This window comes from Elephantulus edwardii, unplaced genomic scaffold (genome assembly GCF_000299155.1).
Source record: "Elephantulus edwardii isolate Elephantulus edwardi_28Jun2011 unplaced genomic scaffold, EleEdw1.0 scaffold00095, whole genome shotgun sequence".
In the NCBI taxonomy this organism is placed as follows: domain Eukaryota; kingdom Metazoa; phylum Chordata; class Mammalia; order Macroscelidea; family Macroscelididae; genus Elephantulus; species Elephantulus edwardii.
The window spans coordinates 8,585,584-8,599,767 of NW_006399845.1; the positions used below are offsets into that span (position 1 = coordinate 8,585,584).

The 14,184-nt window shown below is 40.0% G+C and overlaps 1 pseudogene; it reads left to right on the top strand.

Moving 5' to 3' along the window:
* Positions 1 to 14,184, top strand: part of LOC102853483 — a 21,568-nt pseudogene continuing 7,384 nt past the window's right edge.

Here is a 14,184-nt window from a genome sequence, read left to right on the forward strand (position 1 = left end):
ATGACTTCTGCACTGACCTAGGGGCTGGAGCAAATCCCAGTCCAGCTTGGCTATTTGGTGCTGAGTGAAGGCACAGTGTTGGCGTCATCTGGGGATCTAAGAGAATGACAAGCAGGCAGCCAGTGTCATCTCTGAGCTCGTCAGCACAGCTTGTGGTTTTCGCCTGCACCACAGCACGAACATACCCTTCAAACGTCTGTCTGTGGTCTTTGGCAAACACACGCTACTGGTGACCGTGTCAAGACAGAGGGTCTTTGTGGTGAAGAGGCAGAACTGAGGGCGGGAGCCCATTGACATCTCAGGGTGCACAGGAAGACATTCGGAGGTGGATTGGGTCTTTGAACCACTTGTGATGGCTTCTTGGCTTGTATCTGAAACTAAAACCATCTACTCACCCACTTCCCCACTCCACCTGGAAAGGCTTGGAGACTTCGCATGGTGAAGAAATAAGGGCAAAGGTAATTCTCGCTTCCCTCAACCACTCCTTTCCTATCTCCGAACAAACATAAATCTCATGTTCTCATGTTGGGGAGGGGGGAGAAAAGGTAGGGTAATGGTGGGCATGGATCAATGGTGATTAACTTTATAAAACATAATGTGTGGGAATAATAAAATGAAACACAATGTGAATAGAGAAATGCGTGAAACAGGAGTTATATAAAAGAAATACAATGTATGCAACTTTCTTAAGCAAACCAATATAAAACAAAAAACTAATAATAATAATTTAGTAAGGAAACAAAAGCCCTTACCATTGGACCAAAAGGCAACATCATGAAAGATGGAAAAAGGGTTGAAACTGTTAATGATTTCATCTTACTTGGATCCACAATCAACACCGTTGGTACCAGCAGTCAGTCAGATCAGGAGAATTATTGCTTTGGACAAGGTTGCTATGAGGGATGTCTCTAAAATACTGAAGAGCAATGATGTCAATTTGAAGACTAAGGTGTACCTGATTCATGCCATGGTCTTTTCAATATCTTGCTACGCATCTGAGAGCAAGACAATGAATAAGAATGGCAGAAGGAGAATTGATGCCTTTGAGTTGTGTTGCTGAAAAAGAGTACTGAATATCCCATGGACTCCAAAAAAGAACAAGCAAATATGTCTTAGAGTGCTCTTTGGAGGTAAGGATGGCAAACTCCATCTCTCACACTTTGGACATGTTGCTAGGAAAGGCTCTTCCTTGGAAAGTGATATCATGCTGGGATAGGTGAAATAAAGGAAGACCTCCAGCAAGATGGATTGACACAATGAATAGAGAGCAATTAACTCAAATCTATCAGTGATGGTAAGGATGGCACAGAATAGGACAGGATTCAGATCTGGTGTTCACAGGATTGTTTTGAGTCATACTCAATCTAACAGCATCTAACAACAAAAGCAATGGTTAATGTGGGTAGGGAGTTGCACTGCCAACCCAGACACACGATTTTGAAACCACCAGCTTCTCCTTGTAAGGAAGGTGGGGAAACTCCTGTCATACAATTTACAGCTTCTGAAAAGTCCTTGGAGAGCAAGCTATGAGTTGACACTGACTCAAACTCAACAGCAGTGAGTTGAATTTTAAATGGCTGAAGGTCAACATAAGCTGCTTGTTTGAAGAACTGTCTATTCAAGTCTTTTGCCCATTTTTAAAATGTAATTGTTTTATTGTTGAATTGTAGAAGTTCTTTACATATTCTGGGTATGAAATCCTTATATACCAACATGTCTTCACACTGTGTAGGCTGTCTTTTCATTTTCTTTATGTAGTATCCTTTGGTGCACAAATTTTTTCATTTTTATGTTAATGATAAGAACTGACAATTCATTAAACTATGTATCTTTCTTTGATGTCATCTAAATTCCAGTCAGTTGAATCATGCTGTTGCTGTGTACTGTAGAGTCGGACTCAACCCATAGCTGACCCTCTGGTGGTTTACAGAAGCAGTTGATCACACGGGAGGACAATGACCATCCTTCTCCACAGAGCACCTAGTGGATTCAAACTGCGTGCCTTCAGGATTGCAGCACAACTTCTTGTCACTCAGTGGCCAGAGCTACCTAATTGAGCCATAGTAGACTAATTATTTTACATGATATGAGTTAGTAGTTCAATTTCCTTTTTTTGCGTTAAGAACCCCCTCTCCGGTACCACTCCAGTATCATTCGTTGAAGACATTATTGACATTTAATGGTTTTTAGCATCCTTGTTGAAGATAAATTAACCATAGATAATAGTTTATTTCTGAATTTTCGGTTCTACTCCCCTGATCTATATATCTAACCTTGTGGCAGTACCACACTATTTTTATTAGTATAGCTTTATAGTTAACCTGGTAAGTGTGAGTCCTCCAACTTTTTTTTTTCCGTTTTGTTTTGCCTATTCAGAGTCCACCATAATTATATATGAATTCTAGGACCAGGTTCTCTGTTTCTTTACTTAATGAAAACTCCTGCAGGCAAAGTTCAAGAATTTTCTTTTTGAAAATACACTTTGTTTTTTGGATGATTTTAGGTTTACAAAAAAGTAGCAAATATATTTTATCTCTTACTCACTTTCTGTTTCCCTAATGTAATCATCTCACGTGACCATGGCACTTCGGCCAACACTAAGGAACTTTATAATAACTCTCCTCACTCCCTCCCTGGTAGTTCTTCTAAGCACTAACATTTGAGAGCCGCTGATCTAAGGGTCTGTAAAGTCCTTCCAGGGAAATACATTTTAGTTGTTACTTGAAAGACAAATAGAAGTAAGAGAAGTGAGATGAGATCCAGGCAGAGGCAACAAACTGTGCTAAAGCTTGGGGATAATAAAGAACTTGGAGGCTGTAAAAATCATAATAGCAATAACAATAATTTATTGAAACATATGACAAGCTCTGGTAAGCACTTTAGAACACTATTTTACTTAATTTTCACAACAATCCTTTTAAGTGGGAAATATTATCCTTTCCATTTTATAGATGATGTAACAGACTTGAAAGAGAAAACAGCTTGTCCAAATCCACCCAAGCACAGTGTCGAGCAGGCACTCTGGTAACAGAGTCGACAGGGAGTTGAGTTGCTCACCCACAGGTGGTGCCTCCTACTGGCTCAAGTCCACCAGCAGCTCTGTGCAAGACAGACGGCCATTCTCCTCCCATGTGAGTTAGCCCCTTGGAAAACCCACCGGAAGGTCAACTATGAGTTGGTTCCAACACCATGGCCATGAGTTTTATGGGTTTTTCTAATAGTGTCAAAGGCAAAATTGGAACTCAGGTCTTTCTTTTCCAATATTTCCTTCCACCAGACCCCAGTAAAGTTTATTCACTTGTTTGCAGCAAGAAACAAAGCATTGAGCATGTTAAGTGTCCTTCCCACCTCATAGTTGACTCTGCCCAGTTTCTTCCTCAGCTCACTTATTCTTCAGGACTTGGTGGGCCTTTTCCATTCAAAAGCTAATCCTTACTTTTATTCTCTCTTATTGAACTGATGATTGAATGTATAAAAAAATACATGAAAAAAATCAGCATTAACAACAATGTATGATAATATATTCCTTTGAATACTTATTTATCAATGTCTGACTCCCAGGCTATACTGTTACCACAATGAAGGAAAGATCAAATCTGTTTGGTTCTCCCTGCACCACTAGATGTTTACTAAGTGGGGTTTTTTTTTACTACATGAAGAAAGAATTGTTCTGTTGTTGTTAAGTGTTGTCCAGTTGACTATGACCACAACTGTTTGAACAGCAGATCTGAATCCTGTCTTGTCTTATGCTACCTTTACCATCCCTGATATCCTTGAGCTATGGTCATTATGAGGATCTGTCTTGTTGAGGGTCTTTCTCTCTTTCTTTGACCCTCCACATTTCCAAGCATGATGTCTTTTTCCAAAGAACTGGCCCTTCCTAACAATATGCCCAAAGCTTCACCATCTTTGCCTTGAAGGAACACCCTGCTTGCACTTTCTCCAGGACATATCTTGGAGATATCTTCTTTCAGCAGTTCACTGGATATTCAGAACTCTTCTCTAACACCACACCTCAAAGGCACTGATTCTTCCTCTGTCATCCTTGATCATTGTTCAACTTTCAGATCATAGCAAGTAATTGAAAAACCATGGCTTAAATCAGGAGCATCTTAGTCTTTGAACTGGCATCTTTGCTCCTCAGCACCCTGGAGAGGTCCTTTTCCCCACGAGTCTTTTTATCTCTTGACTGCTGGTAATAAGGGTATTGATTGCAGATCCAAAGATGAATTAATTTATAACTTCAATCTTCCCATCTTATGTTGTTGCGTATTGGCCCAGTGATGAGGGTTTTTTGGTTTTGGTTTCTTTGGGTTTTGGGTGGGTGGTTTTTGTTTTTCTTAATATTGAGAGTAGGATTGTAATAAGTATATTGGGGAAGTATAAATTGGGTTATTTTTGAGAAAGCAAACACCCAAATGAGTTAATGAGTTGTGGAAAGTTGTTTAAGATATCAACGACAGGTCCCTTCTCTTTCCCCACCTCTGAAAGACTCAACCTCATGAACCCTTAGGAGAAGTCAGCAGTTCTGATTCCTTGGTGAACAATACAAAAAAGAGACCTTGGTCTGACCTAAGAAATGTTTCCTCGACTATTGCAAAGGTCAAATTCTGAGATGGAGGTGAGAAGCCTCTATTCTAGACTATCATCAAGAAGAAAACAGAAAGGTTCCTAACAGCTCAGGCAGTTAACTGCCTTTCAAAGTGAGAAGGGGCCATTCTGGGATCCTGTTTTCCCACACAGAACTGGAGAGACTCAGCAGAGCGACCATGCTGGAGGTGGGGACGTAATTGCTCCTTACTTCCTCTGGCACTCTCAGTGTTAAATTAGCTTTATGTCAATACCACATCCGTGCCTGGGATAAATTATTGAAGCTCATTCACTGCAATGGGCCCCGGCTTCACTTACTTTTTGCAATGGAGGTGAAAGTGAGCCTATTATTTCTGTTTGTCTTGTTGCAGTCAGTAGATTTTCAGTCTGTTGTTAATATGAAGGGACTTAGCCCTGGCCGGCAGATAATCCCAGCCTCTGCTTCTCACAAAAGCAGCTGAGACAGGCAGAGCAGGAGGGGAGGTGCCTACACACATGTTCATCAGCCCCAAACTCATAGGACCCTTAGTTAGTCCCCCACCACCTATTTAGATAGTCATGAGCATATAAATCAACACTCTCATACAAATATGCATGCATACATACATCTAGAGTATTAATAAAAGTCATCCAGCTTGGAAACAAAAATATAGAGGGTGCCAGCACTTTAAATATTGTTTTTCTGAAAGAATGTGTAAATTTTACTGCCGCCGCCTCCTCCTCCTCTCTGATCTGCAATACCAGTGCTTCTCTAGCAGAGGTGGCAAATGGACCCTGACACATGGCAGAGGTGAGTGACCTGGGATGCCCAAGGTCAGAGGTGAGGAACCAGACAGCAGCGAGCTCCTGTGACCATGTCCTCTTCTGCTGCAACCCAAATCTTCCATGAGCTGGTGCATACTAGACTTCAGTATGTTTCTTCTGCTGGTCTCAGATACCAAAATTAATTAGCTACAGCTCTGCATTTATTTGCATTGTCACATATGTTCACACACTCCTACCTCTTCACATATATGCAAACCATGTATCCAGAATTGGGCCTCCTAGCCATGTGGTTTGCTTTGAAAGCTGCTGGGAAGGCCTCCTGCCCTCACAACTGGTCACATGCATTTTAAAAATCCCACCATTAAATATTTATCTCGTTGGGAGTCCCCGGTTAAGAATCAAATATGTCTGGTCAAGACAACACACTATAAAGTTATCATCTAACATCTTGGCAGGAACTCATGTCTTCCTGAGGTGCTCCCCCTCCTTGGCTGGCTGACTCCTACTTATTCTTCAGGTCTGCTCTGGCTTCTCTGATTCCCCCCTCATAGATTAATAGGGGAGGCTATGTTCCCCCATTATCCACTTTCATGATTCCTTATACTTCTCCCTGGCTGTACCTATTATAACCATAATTAAATTCTTGTTTGTCTGAATATTTGTATTATTTGTGGCCCTAGTAGAATGGGGGCTCCAGGTGGCTAAGGATGCCCCTCTGCCTCTCTGTTCTTTTGTTCTTTACTTAACCCCACACCATCAGCATCTAAATACAGTGACAGATGCATAGTAAGTTTCCAGTAAAACTTAAATGAAGCTGAGAGGTTTAGAGAAAGGAGAGCAGAAAAGGAGGGAAAGAGGCTCAAAAGACCAAAGTAGACAATTACGATCGTGAACAATTTCTCCCTTTCTCACATGATTTCAATTCCTTTCCGCTCCATACATAGTAAGCTACCCAGTGAAACCAACAGAACCAGCCTGAGTATTTAGGAAGACAGAGCCTTAGAGGTCACAGTTCTAGAGCTAGTCATGGATAACGATATCATTCTTCCAGCTGTATGTTGGTAATTAAGATGGAAGATGTCTGTTACACAGAATAGAGTATATCAGTAACAGCAACAAAAATACTATTGGCTAACATTTATTGAAAGCTTATGTATGCAGCTGTCTCAAGTCTCACAGCACTTGCTGCAGAAGGTCAAGGACTGTAGTCTTCTATATGGATTGAAGCTCAACATCAAGAAGAAAAAGATTCTCACCACTGGGCCAACTGGCAGCGCCATGATAGATGGAGAAGAGTTAGAGGTTGTTAACAATTTCAACTTGCTCAGGTCCACTATGAACACTTTTGGCACCAGCAGCCAGGAAATCAAAAAACGAATAGCATTGGAAAAAATCCGCTCTCAGAGACCTCTCCAGAGTACTGAGAAGCAAAGATGTCGGTCTAGAGACTATGGTGTGTTTGATTCAGGCCATGGTCTTTGCAATTACTTGTTATGCTTCAGAGAGCTGGACAGTGACTAAGTATGACAGAAGAATAACTGATGCCTTTGAATTGTGGTGCTGGATAAGAGTCTTAAACATACCATGGACCACCAAGAAAACAAATAGGTCTGTCTTAGAGACAGTGAAACCAAGTTTCTCCTTGGAGGCTAGGATTTCGAAGCTACATCTCACATACTTTGTGGCTAGGAGGGACTGGCTTTTGAAGAAGGACATCATGCTCGGAAGGGTGAAGGGACAGCACAGGAGAGGAATACCTCGAGGAGATGGGTTGACACAGTAACTAAGGTAATGGGGGTAGGTGTGTCAGAGACCACGAGACTGGCTCAAGACAGGGCAGGCTTCAGAAATGTAATACATAGGGTCTCTATGAGTCACAGGTGACTCGATGGCACATAACAACAAACAATTCTCACAACTGACTTACAAATTTAAGTTTATTATTATTACTCCATTTTGCAGATAGGGAAACAAGCTCAGAGAGTTAAGTAAATTGTCCAAAGGTACACAACTAGGAAAAAGTTGAACCAGGTCAGAGGTCCTAAGGCTGAGCTTTTAGCTACCTGCCTATACTACCTTCCATTTCAACCTCTGAGGTGATGCCAGACTACCTCATTTCCTGACACTTACATACTTAATGGATTTAAGTTTGGATCAATGAGTTGACTTGTAAACCACTTTGACCATTGGAAGTTATCACTTTTCTTTTTTCCTCAAATCATCTGAACCTGGATCCTGATTCCTGGAGTCAGAGAAGGGAGAAGATGCCAGAACATCTGGAATTGCAGAAGGGAGCAGTTACAAGCATCTGGAAGGTGCCAGTTCCTCGACGTCCTCTAGCAGAACACTCCTAGGCCCCAGATCTTTCAGCTAGAGAGATGAGCCCAGTTCAAGTCTTTCCCCTCTGTATTTGCTTCTCCTTGTGGTGGTGCTGGGGGCTTATTATAGAACCATGGTCTTGAGGCAGTTGGTAGGTGAGCCACACAGGATCAGAGGAACAAAACTAGCCATCAGGAGGGAGAAACTGTCACTGTGGGTAGGCCTGTTCCTTGGAGCTGCATTCAGGGTCTTGGATTATTCTGTACAGTCCTTTCCAACAGGTGAGAACTGTCAGTGTTGGGCCATGGTCTCGTCTTTTCCCATCTCTCCCAGAGCACTGACAGCCTCCAGCCTTTCAATGATTAGGAGGGCCTGACTTCCACAACTTCAAATTAGGTCAGGAATCAGTTTGGGACTATGATCTCAGACCTCATATTTCTGAAGCAGTGCCACCCACAGACACCTTCTAATTTATCTTTTCACTCTGCATTGATTTTGGGGTTATCCTCTCTAGTCTGAATTCCTGAATGATAGGATCCAAGTTTGTGCTGAATACAGTGTATCAGCTTCCATCCTTTTTTCTTCTCGTGCTTTACAGAGACTAGAAAGTTAGAATACATTTCCTTGACTCCCTAGGCTAAGAGCCTAGGCTTAGCCTCCCTAGCCTAAGATTATTGTTGCGATAGAGACAACTATGACTCACAGTGACCCTGTGAACAAAAGATCTGAACTATGATCCCAGGCCACTCTTCTTAATCTTCCTCACTCTCAAGCTCATTACTGCAGTCACTATGTCAATCCATCTCACTGGGGGTCTTCCTCTCTTCTGCAGACCCTCCAGCTTTCCCAGCATGATGCCTTTTTCTGAAAACTGGCACTGAAGTATGTGAAATGAAATTTCCCCATCCTTCACTTTAAACAGCACTCTGCTGGACTTCCTTTAAGATAGATTTATCTAACCTTTTGGCATTCTATAGTATAATTGATATTCTTCACCAACAACATGATTCAGAGGCATTGACTCCTCTTTGGTCTTCCTTACTCATTGTCCAACTTTCAGATGCATGCAAAATAATTGAAAATACTTTGGCTTGTGTCAGATCCTCCTTAGTCTTTAAACTGACATCCTTGCCCTTTAGCACTTTGGAGAGGTCTTTGCTTGCAGATTTTCCCAAGGAAACACATCCACTTTCTTTTCTCAGGGTTTTTTTATTACAGACTTTTTGATGGGGATTAAGTGGTGTCTCACTGTGGTTTTGATTTGCCAACCTAATTAATAACATTGTGGTGTCACGTTGAGTCAGTACTGACATATAGCTGACCCTCCACTGACTTGGAGAAGAATGCCCATCTTCTTCTCATGGAGCAGCTAAATGTCAACATTAAGAAAACAAAAATTCTCACTACTGGACCAACAGGTAACATCATGATTGATGGCGAAAAGATTAAAATGAATTCATCTTACTTGGATCCACAATCAACACACATGGTAGCAGGAGTTAGGAGATGTATTGCTTTGGAAAGTCTACAGTCAGACTACTCCAAATTACTGAGGAGCAATAATGTCAGTTTGGGGACTTAGGTGCACCTGATTCAGGCCATCCTTTTTTTCAATCACTTATTATGTATCTGGTGGCCTCGTGGCAAGAAGCTGCACTGCAGTCCTGAAGGCACGCAGTTTGAGGGCACCAGCTGTTTCATGGGAGAAGGATGGGCAATCTCATCCCGTGTGATTAACTGCCTCTGAAAACCTGCTGGAGGCTCAGCTCTAGGTTGGTTCCAACTCTATGATATGCAACAATAACAACAACGTTATGCATCTGAGAGCTGTACGATAAGGACGGCAGAAGAAGAATTGGTGCCTTTGAGTTGTATTGTTGAAGAGAACTGAGTATTACACGGACTGCCAAAAGAACAAACAGATCTGTTTTGGAGAAAATGCAGCAAGAGTGTTCTTTGGAGGCAAAAATGATAAAGCTTCATCTCATGTATTTTGCATATGATTCAGGAAGAGGCTGTTCTTTGGAGAGAGATATCATTCTTGGAAAGGTGAAGGGTCAGTGAAAAAGAAGATCCTCAACCAGATAGATTGACACAGTGACTGCTGCAATAGGCTTGAGTATGTGAGGGATGATGAGGATGGCAAAAGATAGGACAGGATTCAGAACTGTTGTTCATGGGGTCGCTATGAGACATACTTGACTGGGCAGCACTTAACAACAACAATTACTAATGACATTGAATATCTTCACATTTGAATCTACTCTTTAGTGAAATACTTATTCAAGTCCTTTGCCTATTTTTCAGTGAGTTGTCATTTTGATCATCTTGATGTTCAGTTGTAGGTATTCTTTATCTAGTCAAGATATTAAACTCTTAATAGATAAATTGTTTTCATTTATTGCTGTAGACTCAGAGCCAATTCATAGCTGACCCTTCAGCTATCTTTTTCTTTTTTTTTAAATAATATATGTCATTTATTTTTTCACAATTTAAGAAATGTGAATATTTTCTAATTCAGCCACAGCCTTTACTTCCAAGTAACTTCTTCATTGTCTCTCAATTCTCTTTTATATAACATACTCTTGTTCCAGAAGGCAGTTAGTTTTTCATCATTCCTTTTGTCTGGATAATATCCAGTCAAAAATCCTACAGGGATGAGCACATGAACCCAGAGGTCACGTAGCATGTTCAGTAAACCCAGTGCATCCCAGGCACTGACAATGACCACACACAACTATTTTTCTTTTAAATTACTATTTTAACAAAATTTTATAGAAAACTTGGATTTTCATTCACTCATTGTTACACATTTTCTTCCCTACTTACCCCTTGGTTCACTTAAAAAAAATTCATTCATTGTTGCATAATTTTCTCCCTCCCAATTTCTAGAATACTCCAGCACCTCAACAAGAAAAAGGCAAACAACCCAATTGCAAAATGGGCGCAGGACATGAACAGATACCTAACTAAAGAAGACATTCATATGGCAAACAAACACATGAAGAAATGTTAAAAATTCCTAGCTCTCAGAGAGATGCAAATCAAAACAACTATGAGATGTCATCTCACTCCAGCAGCAACACTAGACACTTTTAACCACTTACTGTTTCTTATGCTCATTTTGTGATTGAGCTGTTTACCTTTTCTTGTTGAGGTGTTGGAGTATTCTATGAATTTTAGACCTAAGTCCCTTATCAGATATATCATTGCCAAATATTTTTCCCCAGTCTGCGGGTTTTCTTTTCACCCTGTTGGAGAAGATTTTTGATGTGCATAGGAATTTGATTCTTAGAAGGTCCCAATCATCTATTTTATCCTCTCCTGGCTTTAGGTTTTTCATTATGCTTGAAGACTGTCTGTGCTGTAAATTAGGGCTTCTAAAGTTGTTCCTTGCTTTTCTCTGATGAAGTCTGTAGTCTTTGGTTTTATTTCTAGGTCTTTGAGACATCTTGAGTTGGTTTTTGTACATGGTGTGAGGTGTGGGTCTTGCTTGAGTTTTCTATAGATGGTTTCCTCCAGCTATTTTTCAGAGGCTGTTTTTCAATGGCATGTGAGAAGATTGCCCATATTTCTTCTGCAGAGCTGCTGGTAAATTAAAATTATTTGCCTTTGGATTGGCAGCACAACTTCTTATTCACAAGGCCACTAAAGCTCCCTTATGAGATTTATAGTTACCCAAAATCTTTTCCCAATCTCTACGTTGTCTCTTTACATTGTTGATAAAGCCTTTGTTAAAAGTGTTTTCATTCTGGTAAAGTCCCATTTGTCTATGTTGTTACTCACACTTTGGTGCCATATCTAAAACTTCATTGTTAAACTCTAAGTCCTAAATCACTGCCTTTATATTTTATTTCAAGTGTTTTATTGTTTCAGTTTTTACATTTAGGTGTTTAATATATTTTTAGTTAATTTCCATATGTGATATAAGGTCCAACATCTGTTTTTTTCTTTTTATTATATGTTCGTGGGAGAAAGCAATATCTTGAGTAAAAATTTACAAAGCAAATTGATTTTCCATAAAATCATCACATACATTTTGTTTTATAACATTAATACCATCCCCATATTATAACAGTACTCTTCCCACTTTTCTGATGCTGGTTTCCATCCTTCTATCTTATTTCATCCTGCCTGCTGAGTTTTCTTAGGCAAATACTGTCCTTTTAATTTTGTATGATTGCTTGTTCTCAGATACCACTCTGACGTTTTTTCTCACTTTATTGACCCACCTATTGTTGACTGAAAGTTGAGTCACAGGATGAATTTAGTGTCAGGCTCAAAGTGTTACTAACGGCTATAGTATCAGGTGTCTTACTAATCTCTAGCAGATCAGCAAATCAGGCCCTTTTTATGATTATTAGTTTTGTTACACATTTTTACCAGGTACCATCAGTTCTTCTGATGTCAGGGTAGTGGAGGTTGACGTGGAAAGATAGGATATTTCTATGAAAGGCATTTGACTGTGCGGATCACAATGAATTGTGACTAATCTTGAGGAAAATGGGAATTACAGAACACTTGATTGTGCTTATGCAAAACCTATACTTGGACCAGGAAGCAGTACTTAGAACAGAGCAGGGAAACATTGTATGGTTCAAAATCAGGAGAGGAGTACATCAGGGATGCATCTTGTGTCCATACTTTGCAGTCTGAATGCTGAACAGATAATTCAGGAAGCTGGGCCTTATAAGGAGGAATGTGGCATCAGGATTAGAGTAAAACTCATCAACAACTTGTGTTTTACAGATAACACAACTCTGCTTGCTGAAACTGAGGAGGACCTGAAGGTCAAGGACTGTAGTCTTCAATATGGATTGAAGCTCAACCTCAAGAAGACAAAGATTCTCACCACTGGGCCAATTGGCAGCACCATGATATGGAAAAGAGATTGAGGTTGTTAACAATTACCACTTACTTGGCTCCACAATCAACATTCCAACAGTCAGGAAATAAAAAGATGAATTGCACTGGGAAAATCTGCTGTCAGGGACTTCTCTAGAGTGCTGAAAAGCAACGGTGTCAGTCTAGAGACTAAGGTGTGCTTAATCCAGACCATGGTCTTTGCAATTACTTGTTATGCTTCAGAAAGGTGGACAATGGCTAAGGATGACAGAAGAAGAAGGAATGCTTCAAGTTGTGATGCTGGAGACGAGTCTTGAACATACCATGGACTGCCAAGAAAACAAGTAAGTCTGTCTTGGAAAGAATGAAACCAAGTTTCTCCTTGGAGGCAAGGATTTTGAAGCTCTGTCTCACATCCTTTGGGCATATAGCCAGGAGCGACAAGTCCTTGGAGAAGAACATGCTGGGAAGGATGGAGGGACAGTATAGGAGAAAGACTCTGGATGAGATGGATTAATACAATATCTGGGGCAATGGGAGTTGCTGTGTCAGAATTAGTGAGACTGGCTCAGGACAGGACAGGGTTCAGAGATACTGTACATAGGGGTCACTATGAGTTACAAGTGGCTCAACAGCACATAACAACAACAACATGGATAATTTGGGTTAGCATTCATATCTTAGCTATATTAACTATTTCAATTTGTGGACATGTGATATATTTCTATTTTATTTAAGTCTTAATTTTGTTTGACAATATTTTATGTTTTCAGTTTACAAGTCCAATCTACTTGATTAAATTTCTTTCTAAATACTTTATTCTTTAAGATGTTACTGTGAATAGAACTTTTCTTAATTTTAATTTTAGATTCTCCATTGCTATTGTATAGAACATGAATTGTGTGTGTGTTTGGTCTTGTATCTAGTAAATTTGCTGAATACATTTCTTAGCTCTTTCTTGAAGAATCTTTGGCATTTTCTATATATAGGATTATGCCATCTGTCAGTAGAGATAGTTTCACTTTTTCCTTTCAAATTTAGATGCCCTTTATTTCTTTTTCTTGCCTAATTACTCTGGCTAGAACTTTCAGTATAAAGTTGAGTAACAGTAGTTAAAGCAAGCATTTTTGCCTTGTTCTTGATCAGAGGGAGAAATCTTTAAGCCTCCTGCCATTGAGTATGATGTTAACTGTGAATTTTTCATTAATGTTCCTTTCCACATTGAAAATTTTTCATTCTATTTTTTCTGAGCATTTCTGTCATGAAAGAGCATTGGATGTTGTCAAATGCCTTTGCTGTGTTAATTGAGATAATCCTGTGATTTTATTCCTTTATTTTATTAATGGAATATACTACATTGATTGATTTTCTTATGTTGAATAGTGATATAGTCTTTGACGTAATAGTTCCAGTGATGCACCTTTCCCCCCTTGCTGTGTACCATGGAGTCAGATCTGACTGGCACAGGAGGAGATTGCCCCTCCTTCTGTAGCAGAGCATCTGGTAGAAATGACAGACTTTTGATGCCTCTCCTCTGTCCATGGCATATGTACTGTGTTTTCTGGTGTGGTTTCTGGGAGTTCACTTCATAAACACTTCAAACAAGTAAGTCAACACTTAACTCATGATATTAAATCTTCTTCTTTTTAAAACATTTAGAGTCGT